Source organism: Hyla sarda, chromosome 6, assembly GCF_029499605.1.
Source record: "Hyla sarda isolate aHylSar1 chromosome 6, aHylSar1.hap1, whole genome shotgun sequence".
Lineage (NCBI taxonomy): Eukaryota > Metazoa > Chordata > Amphibia > Anura > Hylidae > Hyla > Hyla sarda.
This window is the reverse complement of record NC_079194.1, coordinates 250,462,231-250,474,610: the sequence shown is the minus strand read 5'-3', so window position 1 is coordinate 250,474,610 and position 12,380 is coordinate 250,462,231. Positions and strand designations below refer to the sequence as shown.

Sequence of the window (12,380 nt, the reverse complement as noted above, 5' to 3'; positions counted from 1 at the left end):
AGGCTACACTAGTTCTGCCCCAGTATACTAAAGTATAATATACAGGCTACACTAGTTCTGCCCCAGTATACTAAAGTATAATATACAGGCTACACTAGTTCTACCCCAGTATACACTTATGTATAATATACAGGCTACACTAGTTCTGCCCCAGTATACTCATGTATAATATACAGGCTACACTTGTTCTGCCCCAGTATACTTATGTATAATATACAGGCTACACTAGTTCTACCCCAGTATACTTATGTATAATATACAGGCTACACTAGTTCTGCCCCAGTATACTTATGTATAATATACAGGCTACACTAGGTATACCCCAGTATACTTATGTATAATATACAGGCTACACTAGGTATACACCAGTATGCTTATGTATAATATAAAGGCTACACTAGTTCTATCCCAGTATACACTTATGTATAATATACAGGATACACTAGTTCTACCCCAGTATACACTTATGTATAATATACAGGCTACACTAGTTCTGCCCCAGTATACACTTATGTATAATATACAGGCTACACTAGTTCTGCCCCAGTATACTTATGTATAATATACAGGCTACACTAGTTCTGCCCCAGTATACACTTATGTATAATATACAGGCTACACTAGTTCTGCCCCAGTATACTTATGTATAATATACAGGCTACACTAGTTCTGCCCCAGTATACTTATGTATAATATACAGGCTACACTAGTTCTGCCCCAGTATACTTATGTATAATATACAGGCTACACTAGTTCTACCCCAGTATACTTATGTATAATATACAGGCTACACTAGTTCTACCCCAGTATACTTATGTATAATATACAGGCTACACTAGTTCTGCCCCAGTATACTTATGTATAATATACAGGCTACACTAGTTCTGCCCCAGTATACTTATGTATAATATACAGGCTACACTAGTTCTGCCCCAGTATACTTATGTATAATATACAGGCTACACTAGTTCTGCCCCAGTATACTCATGTATAATATACAGGCTACACTAGTTATATCCCAGTATACAATTATGTATAATATACAGGCTACACTAGTTCTGCCCCAGTATACAATTATGTATAATATACAGGCTACACTAGTTCTGCCCCAGTATACACTTATGTATAATATACAGGCTACACTAGTTCTGCCCCAGTATACTTATGTATAATATACAGGCTACACTAGTTCTATCCCAGTATACTTATGTATAATATACAGGCTACACTAGTTCTATCCCAGTATACTTATGTATAATATACAGGCTACACTAGTTATACCCCAGTATACTTATGTATAATATACAGGCTACACTAGTTATACCCCAGTACACTTATGTATAATATACAGGCTACACTAGGTATACCCCAGTATACTTATGTATAATATTCAGGCTACACTAGTTATACCCCAGTATACACTTATGTATAATATACAGGCTACACTAGTTCTATCCCAGCATACTTATGTATAATATACAGGCTACACTAGTTCTATCCCAGTATACTTATGTATAATATACAGGCTACACTAGTTATACCCCAGTATACTTATGTATAATATACAGGCTACACTAGTTCTGCCCCAGTATACACTTATGTATAATATACAGGCTACACTAGTTCTACCCCAGTATACTTATGTATAATATACAGACCACACTAGTTATACCCCAGTATACTTATGTATAATATACAGACTACACTAGTTCTACCCCAGTATACACTTATGTATAATATACAGGCTACACTAGTTCTGCCCCAGTATACTTATGTATAATATACAGGCTACACTAGTTCTACCCCAGTATACTTATGTATAATATACAGGCTACACTAGTTCTATCCCAGTATACTTATGTATAATATACAGGCTACACTAGTTATACCCCAGTATACTTATGTATAATATACAGGCTACACTAGTTCTATCCCAGTATACTTATGTATAATATACAGGCTACACTAGTTATACCCCAGTTCACTTATGTATAATATACAGGCTACACTAGGTATACCCCAGTATACTTATGTATAATATTCAGGCTACACTAGTTATACCCCAGTATACACTTATGTATAATATACAGGCTACACTAGTTCTACCCCAGTATACTTATGTATAATATACAGGCTACACTAGTTCTACCCCAGTATACTTATGTATAATATACAGGCTACACTAGTTCTGCCCCAGTATACTTATGTATAATATACAGGCTACACTAGTTCTGCCCCAGTATACTTATGTATAATATACAGGCTACACTAGTTCTGCCCCAGTATACACTTATGTATAATATACAGGCTACACTAGTTCTGCCCCAATATACACTTATGTATAATATACAGGCTACACTAGTTCTACCCCAGTATACTTATGTATAATATACAGGCTACACTAGTTCTGCCCCAGTATACTTATGTATAATATACAGGCTACACTAGTTCTACCCCAGTATACTTATGTATAATATACAGGCTACACTAGTTCTACCCCAGTATACTTATGTATAATATACAGGCTACACTAGTTCTACCCCAGTATACTTATGTATAATATACAGGCTACACTAGTTCTGCCCCAGTACACTTATGTATAATATACAGGCTACACTAGTTCTATCCCAGTATACTTATGTATAATATACAGGCTACACTAGTTCTACCCCAGTATACTTATGTATAATATACAGGCTACACTAGTTCTGCCCCAGTATACTTATGTATAATATACAGGCTACACTAGTTCTGCCCCAGTATACTTATGTATAATATACAGGCTACACTAGTTCTACCCCAGTATACTTATGTATAATATACAGGCTACACTAGTTCTACCCCAGTATACTTATGTATAATATACAGGCTACACTAGTTCTACCCCAGTATACTTATGTATAATATACAGGCTACACTAGTTCTACCCCAGTATACTTATGTATAATATACAGGCTACACTAGTTCTACCCCAGTATACTTATGTATAATATACAGGCTACACTAGTTCTACCCCAGTATACTTATGTATAATATACAGGCTACACTAGTTCTACCCCAGTATACTTATGTATAATATAAAGGCTACACTAGTTCTGCCCCAGTATACTTATGCATAATATACAGGCTACACTAGTTCTATCCCAGTATACTTATGTATAATATACAGGCTACACTAGTTCTATCCCAGTATACTTATGTATAAAATACAGGCTACACTAGTTCTGCCCCAGTATACTTATGCATAATATACAGGCTACACTAGTTCTATCCCAGTATACTTATGTATAATATACAGGCTACACTAGTTCTATCCCAGTATACTTATGTATAAAATACAGGCTACACTAGTTCTACCCCAGTATACTTATGTATAATATAAAGGCTACACTAGTTCTGCCCCAGTATACTTATGCATAATATACAGGCTACACTAGTTCTATCCCAGTATACACTTATGTATAATATACAGGCTACACTAGGTATACCCCAGTATACTTATGTATAATATACAGGCTACACTAGTTCTACCCCAGTATACTTATGTATAATATACAGGCTACACTAGTTCTATCCCAGTATACTTATGTATAATATACAGGCTACACTAGTTATACCCCAGTATACTTATGTATAATATACAGGCTACACTAGTTCTATCCCAGTATACTTATGTATAATATACAGGCTACACTAGTTATACCCCAGTTCACTTATGTATAATATACAGGCTACACTAGGTATACCCCAGTATACTTATGTATAATATTCAGGCTACACTAGTTATACCCCAGTATACACTTATGTATAATATACAGGCTACACTAGTTCTACCCCAGTATACTTATGTATAATATACAGGCTACACTAGTTCTACCCCAGTATACTTATGTATAATATACAGGCTACACTAGTTCTGCCCCAGTATACTTATGTATAATATACAGGCTACACTAGTTCTGCCCCAGTATACTTATGTATAATATACAGGCTACACTAGTTCTGCCCCAGTATACACTTATGTATAATATGCAGGCTACACTAGTTCTGCCCCAGTATACACTTATGTATAATATACAGGCTACACTAGTTCTGCCCCAATATACACTTATGTATAATATACAGGCTACACTAGTTCTACCCCAGTATACTTATGTATAATATACAGGCTACACTAGTTCTGCCCCAGTATACTTATGTATAATATACAGGCTACACTAGTTCTACCCCAGTATACTTATGTATAATATACAGGCTACACTAGTTCTACCCCAGTATACTTATGTATAATATACAGGCTACACTAGTTCTGCCCCAGTATACTTATGTATAATATACAGGCTACACTAGTTCTGCCCCAGTATACTTATGTATAATATACAGGCTACACTAGTTCTACCCCAGTATACTTATGTATAATATACAGGCTACACTAGTTCTACCCCAGTATACTTATGTATAATATACAGGCTACACTAGTTCTACCCCAGTATACTTATGTATAATATACAGGCTACACTAGTTCTACCCCAGTATACTTATGTATAATATACAGGCTACACTAGTTCTACCCCAGTATACTTATGTATAATATACAGGCTACACTAGTTCTACCCCAGTATACTTATGTATAATATACAGGCTACACTAGTTCTACCCCAGTATACTTATGTATAATATACAGGCTACACTAGTTCTACCCCAGTATACTTATGTATAATATAAAGGCTACACTAGTTCTGCCCCAGTATACTTATGCATAATATACAGGCTACACTAGTTCTATCCCAGTATACTTATGTATAATATACAGGCTACACTAGTTCTATCCCAGTATACTTATGTATAAAATACAGGCTACACTAGTTCTGCCCCAGTATACTTATGCATAATATACAGGCTACACTAGTTCTATCCCAGTATACTTATGTATAATATACAGGCTACACTAGTTCTATCCCAGTATACTTATGTATAAAATACAGGCTACACTAGTTCTACCCCAGTATACTTATGTATAATATAAAGGCTACACTAGTTCTGCCCCAGTATACTTATGCATAATATACAGGCTACACTAGTTCTATCCCAGTATACTTATGTATAATATACAGGTTACACTAGTTCTGCCCCAGTATACTTATGTATAATATACAGGCTACACTAGTTCTATCCCAGTATACTTATGTATAATATACAGGCTACACTAGTTCTATCCCAGTATACTTATGTATAATATACAGGCTACACTAGTTCTATCCCAGTATACTTATGTATAATATACAGGCTACACTAGTTCTGCCCCAGTATACTTATGTATAATATACAGGCTACACTAGTTCTGCCCCAGTATACTTATGTATAATATACAGGCTACACTAGTTCTGCCCCAGTATACACTTATGTATAATATACAGGCTACACTAGTTCTGTACGTCAGTCACTGAGAACAGAAGGGGCCGGTGCAAACAGAGACCACAAACTACCATGTGTGAGGCGCAGCAGAGCTTCCGTGACACTCACCTGACTCACTGGAGACGTCACTGTCTGCTGCTAATAAAGTTTTACTACAGAAAAAAAAAGTTATTTCACTTCCGCCCTGAACGTGCAAACATCGTAGAGCAGCGCAGCGAGACACTGAATGAAGAGGGGGCGTGTCTAGTGTGAGAACGGATTGTGATTGGCTGTACGTGACGTCTATCAAGGTCAGGAGGCTCCGCTGCGATTCCCTTAGTAGTTATGGAAGATGGATGGACATGTAAATGATAGTAATTCCCGGGAATTCCCTCTATTTAGTACCTGAGAATATACACTGATGCGTTTCATGTGCTATATTCTATATAATAGTACTGCACATGACTACATGGATACTGTTGAATTGTGCATATATGTTTCCACACTATTTATTTTGGAGCTTTTTATTAATTTTTTATTTTTTGGGGGGGGAAAACTCCACAAAAAAAAACCTGCCCCTTTATTTTGAACTTCCAAAGTTCAGTTTTTGTGGCAGTTTTTCCTTTTTTTTTTTTGTTAAAAAAATGATTGGCATGTGATTTACTCATCATGTGACCCAAGGATTTGTAATGAAGAAATGGGTGGCTAAGTGTAAGGCTGGGTTCACACCACGTTTTTGCAATACAGTTCCTGTATCAGGTTTTTGATAAATAAACGGGTTCCTCAAAACCTGACTAAACTGTATCAAAAAGTGTGTACAAATCGTATACGGTTTAAAAAATGATGGCCGGTTGCATCTGTTTTTTAACCCCTTAAGGACTCAGGGTTTTTCCGTTTTTGCACTTTCGTTTTTTTCTCCTTTCCTTTTAAAAATTGTAACCCTTTCAATTTTCCACCAAAAAATCCATATTATGCCTTATTTTTTGCGTCACCAATTCTACTTTGCAGTGACATTAGTCATTTTACCCAAAAATTTACGGCAAAACGGGAAAATAAATAGTTGTGCGACAAAATCAAAGAAAAAATGCCATTTTGTAACTTTTGGGGGCTTCCGTTTCTACGCAGTGCATATTTCGGTAAAAATTACACTTTATTTTTATTCTGTAGGTCCATACGGTTAAAATGATATCCTACTTATATAGGTTTGATTTTGTCGTACTTCTGGGAAAAATCATAACTACATGCAGGAAAATGTATATGTTTAAAAATGTCATCTTCTGAACCCTATAACTTTTTTATTTTTCCACCTACAGGGCGGTATGAGGACTAATTTTTTGCGCCGTGATCAGAAGTTTTTAGCGGTACCATTTTAGTTTTGATCAGAATTTTTGATCACTTTTTATTCATTTTTTTATGGTATAAAAAGTGACCAAAAATAAGCTTTTTTGGATTTTGGAATTTATTTACGTGTACGCCATTGACCGTGCGGTTTAATTAATTATATATTTTTATAGTTCGAACATTTACGCACGCGGCGATACCACATATATTTATTTTTATTTACACAGTTTTATTTTTTTATGGGAAAAGGGGGGTGATTCAAACTTTAAATGACCTTTAAATGACCTTTATTAACACTTTATTTTTACTTTTTTTTTTTGCAGTGTTATAGGTCCCATAGGGACCTATAACACTGCACACACTGATCTCTCATGCTGATCACTGGTGTATATTAACACGCCTGTGATCAGTGTTATCGTTGTTTGACTGCTCTTGCCTGGATCTCAGGCACGGAGCAGTCATTCATCGATCGGACACCGAGGGGGCAGGTAAGGGCCCTCCCGGTGTCCTGCAAGCTGTTCGGGACGCCGCGAATTCACCGCGGCGGTCCCAAACAGCCCAACTGAGCAGCCGGGTTACTTTCACTTTCATTTCAAACGCGGTGGTCAGCTTTGATCGCCGCGTCTGAAGGGTTAATACATCACAGCGATCGGTGATGTCCTGTATTAGCCGCGGGTCCCGGCCGTTGATAGCTTAATAGCTGCTGAATACTACAGAGGAAATGGTTTTCTTTTTGGAACACAGAGCTCTCTGCTGACATCATGAGCACAGTGCTCTCTGCTGACATCTCTGTCCATTTTAAGAACTGTCCAGAGTAGGAAAAAAATCCCCATAGCAAACATATGCTGCTCTGGACAGTTCCTAAAATGGACAGAGATGTCAGCAGAGAGCACTGTGCTCATGATGTCAGCAGAGAGCACTGTGTTCCAAAAAGAAAATAATTTTCTCTGTAGTATTCAGCAGCTAATAAGTACTGGAAGGATTAAGATTTTTTGGTAGAAGAAATCTACAAATCTGTTCAACTTTCTGGCACCAGTTGATTTAAAGAAGAAATGTTTTCCACCGTAGCATCCCTTTAAGAAAAAAAAAGTATATTTCACTCGATTATGAATAAAGTTTCACTTGTTTGATTGAAATTCCAAGAAATTAAACAATGCAAAGTCAAAAACTGTATGGTGAAAACTGGATGGAACCGTACGCACATACTGTTCTGTAAGGTTCCCATTGACTCCCATGTTAAAAAAAAAAAAAAAAAAACATTCTTCGCGTTTCAATACGGTTTTTCACCCGGACCAAAAACCGTGGTAGGCTACGGTTTTGGGTATTGGAAAAAACTGACAAAACCGTACAGGGTGCAAAACGGACACAACGGGTGCATCTTTCGGCATACGGTTTTGAATGGAGAGTCAATGCATACGTTTTCAATACGGTTCCGTACGGTTTCAAATTGAAAACGTATACAGGAACTGTATTGCAAAAACGTGGTGTTTTTCTCTTTACCTTAAAAAAAAGTAAAAAAAAAATACCCTGTTATTTTGCCCAACCCACGATTCAGTTTTAGTGGCATTTTTTTCTTTTCAAAAATAGTAGGTTTTAATCTTGGCGTTTTGTTTCTTTTGCGTTTTTATTATATGACAAGTCATGGGATTCGTTCATGATGTGACTCAAGAATTTCTATTGACAAAATTGTCAACCCACATGGCGTTTGTTTATTTTTTCGTCCCGTAAACTATGGGAGAGAAACACCAAGATATTGTCCAAAGAAAATGCCATAGTCTCACATGCTGAGATTTTGGAAAACTGCAACTGAGCCGAAAATCACAGAAAAATTCACCTATATATAAATCCAAACTATGGGTAATCCCATAATTAAAATATTTATCTTTCAAAACGTGCTGCAAAAATTGAATAGATTTGGTGTCACTAAAATAAATTCTCATAGATAAAAGTAATAATAGAGGGATAAATATCCAGTATAATAGGGGTACTCCAGTGGAAAACATTATTTTTTTTTTTTAATCAACTGGTGCTAGAAAGTTAAACAGATTTGTAAATAACTTCTATTTAAAAATCATAACCCTTCCAGTACTTATCAGCTCCTGTATGTTCCACATGAAGTTGTATAGTTCTTTTCTTCTGCCTGACCACAGTGCTCTCTGCTGACACCTGACCTCCATGTCAGGAAATGTCCAGAGCAAGAGCAATTCCCCATAAAAAACCTCTCCTGCTCTGGACAGTTCCTGACATGGACAGATGTGTCAGCAGAGAGCACTGTGGTCAGACAGAAAATAAATTTAAAGGGGTTATTTATATATATATATATATATATATATATATATATATATATATTAACTGGCTCCAGAAAGTGAAACAGATTTGTAAATTGCTACTATAAAGAAATCTTCATCCTTTCAGTACTTATGAGCTTCCGAAGTTGAGTTTGTCCTTTTCTAAGTGCTCTCTGATGACATGTGTCTCGGGAACCTCCCAGTTTAGAAGCAAATCCCCATAGCAAACCTTTTCTACTCTGTGCAGTTCCCGAGACAGACAGAGATGTCAGCAGAGAGCATTGTTGCCAGACAGAAAACAACAACTCAACTTCAGCAGCTGATAATTATTGAAAGGATTAAGATTTTTTTTAATAGAAGTAATTTACAAATCTGTTTAACTTTCTGGAGCCAGTTGATATAAAAAAAAGTTTTTTCCTGGAATATCCCTTTAAAAAGAAAAGAACTTCCTTTGTAGTATACAGCAGCTGATAAGTACTTGAAGGATTAAGATTTTTAAATAGAAGTAACTTACAAATCTGTTTAACTTTTTGGCACCAGTAGATTAAAAAAAATATATATTGTTTTCCGCCAGAGTACCCCTTTAACCCCTTAAGAACCACGGACGTATGAGTACGTCCCTGCGCCCTGGGTCTTAAGGACCAGGGACGTACTCATACGTCCCAGCGAATTTCGCATCCCGCCGCGCGCTGGGCGGGTTGCGAAACCGGTGCCTGCTGAAATCATTCAGCAGGCGTCCCAGGCAAACGCCGAGGGGGGTCCCGTGACCCCCACATGTCGATGATTGCCGCAAATCCGGGTCATTACGGGTCTATGGTGACCCGGTGACCCGGAATATAAGGGGGATCGCGGGTGTCTAAGACACCCACAATCCCCCTGAAGAGATAGGAGTGAGGTGGCAGGGGTGCCACCCCTCCTATCCCTGCTATTGGTGGTCTAGACGCGACCACCAATAGCAGATCGGGGCTGGGGGGTTAACTTTCATTTTCCCCGTTCTGCCCACCCACAATAGGCGAGGCAGAACGGGGAAACGACAGAAGACCGGCGCCGGAGTCCACTTACCGATCTGCGGAGGCTGCGGGCGACGATTGGAGATCGGCGGGCGGCGATGTCGTGCAGCAAGCTCCCTGGATCCGAAGGAAGCTGATAAGTTGCCTAGCAACATCTGGAGGGCTGCAGTCCGAGACCACTATATAGCGGTCTCTATACTGTAGCACTCCAGATGTTGCAAAACTACAACTCCCAGCATGCCCAGACAGCTGTTTGGGCATGCTGGGAGTTGTAGTTTTGCAACAGCTGGAGGGCTGCATTTTGAGACCACTATATGGTAGTCTCTGAACTATAGCCCTCCAGATCTTGCAAAACTACAACTCCTAGCATGCCCACACAACTGTTTGCTGTCTGGGCATGCTGAGATTTGAAGTTTTGCAGCATCTGGAGGGCCACAGTTTGCAGTGTTTTCTATACTGTAGCTCTCCAGACGTTGCAAAACTGTAAATCCCAGCATGCTGGGAGTTGTAGTTGCGATCCCTCCAGCGGTTGCATAACTACATCTCCCAGCATGCCCTTCGGTGATCAGTACACGCTGGGAGTTGTAGTTTTGCAACAGTTGGAGGCACACTGGTTGGAAAATATTGAGTTAGATAACAGTACCTAACTGAAGATTTTCCAACCAGTGTGCCTCCAGCTGTTGCAAAAGTACAACTCCCAGCATGCACGGTCTGTCAGTACATGCTGGGAGTTGTAGTTTTGAAACAGCTGGAGGTTTGCACCCCCCCCCCCCCCATGTCAACGTACAGGGTACATTCACACGGGCAGGCTTACAGTAAGTTTTCTGCTTCAAGTATGAGCTGCGGCAAATTTTTCGCCGCAGCGCAAACTCCTTGCAGGGACCTCACTGTAAACCTCTGCCAGTGTGAATGTACCCTAAAAACACTACACTACACTGACACAGAATAAAGGGTAAAACACAACATATACACCCCTTACACTGTCCCCCCCAATAAAAATTAAAAACGTATTGTACGGCAGTGTTTCCAAAACGGAGCCTCCAGCTGTTGCAAAACAACAACTCCCAGCATTTCTGGACAGCCACTGACTGTCCAGGCATGCTGGGAGTTTAGCAACAGCTGGAAGCACCCTGTTTGGGAATCACTGGTGTAGAATACCCCTATGCAATCCCTAATTTAGTCCTCAAATGCGCATGGCGCTCTCTCACTTCGGAGCCCTGTCGTATTTCAAGGAAACAGTTTAGGGCCACATATGGGGTATCTCCGTACTCGGAAGAAATTACACTACACATTTTGGGGGGCTTTTTCTCCTTTTACCCCTTATGAAAAGGAAAAGTTGGGGTCTACACCAGCCTGTTAGCGTAAAAAAAAATGTTTTTACACTAACAAGGTGGTGTTGCCCTTTACTTTTTATTTTCCCAAGAGGTAAAAGGAAAAAAAGACCCCCAAAATTTGTAACGCAATTTCTCCTGAGTACAGAAATACCCCAGATGTGGGCGTAAAATGCTCTGCGGACGCACAACAAGGCTCAGGAGTGAGAGCTCACTATGTACATTTGAAGCCTAAATTGGTGATTTGCACAGGGGTGGCTAATTTTACAGCGGTTTTGACATAAACGCAAAAAAATAAATACCGACATGTGACCCCATTTTGGAAACTACTCCCCTCACGGAATGTAACAAGGGGTATAGTGAGCATTAACACCCCACAGGTGTTTGACAAATTTTCGTTAAAGTTGGATGGGAAAATAAAAAAAAAAAAAAATTTTCACTAAAATGCTGGTGTTACCCAAAACTTTTCATTTTCACAAGGGAAAATAGGAAAAAAGCCCCCCAAAATTTGTAACCCCATTTCTTCTGAGTAAGAAAATACCCCAAATGTGGATGCAAAGTGCTCGGCGGGCGAACTACAATGCTCAGAACAGAAGGAGCGCCATTGGGATTTTGAAGAGAAAATGTGTCCGGAATTGAAGGCCACGTGTGTTTACAAAGCCCCCATAGTACCAGAACAATGGACCCCCAACATGTGACCCCATTTTTGAAACTACACCCCTCATGTAATGTAATAAGGGGTGCAGTGAGCATTAACGCCCCACAGGTGTCTGACAGATTTTTGGAACAGTGGTCTGTGAAAATGAAAAATTGTATTTTTCATTTGCTCAGCCCACTGTTCCAAAGACCTGTCAAATGTCAGTGGAGTGTAAATGCTCAATGCACTCCTTATTAAATTCTGTGAGGGGTGTAGTTTCCAAAATGGGGTCACGTGGGGGGGGTCCACTGTTCTGGCACCACGGGGGGCTTTGTAAACGCACATGGCCCCTGACTATCATTCCAAACAAATTCACTCT

At 38.9% G+C, this 12,380-nt stretch overlaps 1 protein-coding gene across 1 annotated transcript in view; it reads right to left on the bottom strand.

Moving 5' to 3' along the window:
* The window catches only part of CHID1 (chitinase domain containing 1), a 723,738-nt gene extending 718,129 nt beyond the window's left edge, over positions 1-5,609 (bottom strand). The window contains exon 1 of the mRNA XM_056526912.1: positions 5,524-5,609. The gene's annotated coding sequence lies outside the window, so the exon portion shown is untranslated. The remainder of the gene's footprint in view (positions 1-5,523) is intronic.
* Between the last annotated feature and the right edge of the window lie 6,771 nt (positions 5,610-12,380).